Source organism: Sturnira hondurensis, unplaced genomic scaffold (genome assembly GCF_014824575.4).
Source record: "Sturnira hondurensis isolate 20B ecotype Veracruz unplaced genomic scaffold, ASM1482457v3 Scaffold0006655, whole genome shotgun sequence".
Lineage (NCBI taxonomy): Eukaryota > Metazoa > Chordata > Mammalia > Chiroptera > Phyllostomidae > Sturnira > Sturnira hondurensis.
In genome coordinates this window covers 1-2,199 of record NW_028079286.1, presented here as the reverse complement: position 1 = coordinate 2,199, position 2,199 = coordinate 1, and positions in this window count along the sequence as shown.

Below are 2,199 nucleotides of genomic sequence, written 5' to 3'. Positions count from 1 at the left end.
CCCGCCCCTGCGCGCCTGCGCAGATTGTCCCTGCGGGGGGGGGCGGGGAGTCGGGTTGTATTTAATCACGCGCCGCCCATACTTCCGCTTCGCTGAAAACGGCTACTTTCACACTCGGAATAATAATCGAAACCTCCTTAAGTGGGACCTGTGAGCTGAACAATCCACGTGCAGTGTCTCATTTTGAGACGTAAAAAGCAGAAATCTAGATGGTGAGGGACATGCAGCCTGTGGGTTCTCAAACACGGGCACCCGACCTTCGCTCCAACCTCCTCGCCTCAAGCCGTTGTAGCTTCTTTTCACCGCGAGGCTGCCTCGCCTTCACAGTGTTCACTCCTCAGTCTTAACAGCGGCCCTGACTTTTTGCCAGAAAGTTGCTCGACCAATTATTTCCGAATTACCTGTTTTGACCTCTTTCTTCTGAGTCTCAACCTTTGCTCAGCCCTTAACCAATTCCACTCGATACTTGAGCTGAGGCAGATGACAGCCTCATGTTTGTGACACCATCTCTCCCCTGTCTCTGTACCAGCCTATTCTCAAATTCCTCCTTGCGGACAACTCTCCCCTCTTCATGACCCCACTCAAATACCCTATCTTATTTGGCCCTTGTCCTCTAGCCCAGTAGCCTGGGCTAGATAGCTTCGGCTGCCGCACCCCTGGCAGTTCAAAGTCAATATAACAGATCCAGTGAGCATCTTCCACCTCATTCCTATACTTCAGCCAATAGCTACTTTTTATTCTTGATTTCTGTCACTTCCTCCATCCTTACAACTGCAATAGGCTGAAAGTCTTGGACTCTTCGTTGACTCCTTTGTGCCTCTCTGAGCCCTCTCTTCCCAAGTCCTGTAGATCTCTTAGCAATGCCTCTCTCATCCACATCTCATCTTCCTACCCCTCACTTTGACCATTGACACAGGCTCCTATTGACAGCCTTGTTTTGGTTTTGCTCCTTCTCTAATCCATGTTTCTCTCTACTGGCACAGTGACCCTCCTCCAACACAGCTTTGCTCTGGATGGTTTTCTTCCTGAAATGTCCTAATATTTCATGTTTACCTGCTCATCTGTTCGCATTACCCTGCAGTGTTCTTACCCCTCTACAATATGGTTCAACCCATCATGCCAAACTGATTTCACTTCACATATCCAGCATAATTTGCTGATTCAAAAATATGTATTATGCTGTCCACCACTAGTATTTGCTTATGTTGTTCCCTGGAGCACTTTCTCCCACTTTTAACTCAAAATCTATCTGCAAGTAATGGTTGTTACCTAGACAGAATAACCCTTTAGGACACCCTTCAGCCATGAGATACTGTAGTTACGGGAATTCACATCGTACCTTTTCTATGATGCCTTTTCAGCTTCTCCCTCTACATGGAATCTTTCTCTTTGAACTCTCGTGGGAGGTAATGTGCCACTCACATGTCATGTCTTTCTCTGGTTTTCAACTATTGTTCCACCCAGCTCTTTTGAGAAGTACAATACTCTCCCATGAGTCACAATGAAGTGAAGGAAACCCGTGTTGGGGAACCCGTTTTTCCTTTTCAGGGAATCATGGCCATGCTCAGGGATATGCCCTTACATACATGTTCATTCTATTCCACAAAAGTGGAGTGGAATAGAACATTACTTACTTTCCTAAAATTAAAATGAAGAGAGATTCCAAGGAGTAGCTGTGGTTCAGGACTTGTAACAGGACACGCAAATTCAAAGTCTGAAGCTGCCATTTGGGGTGGCTGTCGGAGGGCTCTACGTCCTGATGGTGGGCAAGCAAAGAAAAGCAGGACTATCTGTCAGATAGGGAGACATTGAGACGCTTTCCCTGACATGGTCAAAAGTTGAACTCTTCAACTCCAACCCCTTGTCTCCATCCCATCTCCTCTATCCCTTAATCCGTGCTTCATCGCTTACTTCTGTCTCGCTGTTCCATTCCTGTATTGCTGCACAACAACTACCCCCAACATTAAGAACTTTGAAACAAAAACAATGATCTCTTTTGATCACAAATCTCCAATTTAGACAAGGATTGCTCTACTCCAAATGTCTGGGATCTAAGTTTGGGTCGGAAACCACTGAGAACTAAGCTGAACATCTTGCTGAAAAATATACAAGGGACCAACAGTGAAGGGAAGGACACAGGGACTCATATCAATGACTTGGAGGAGAAGGAAGAAATAAACATTCAACCAGAACAGAGTG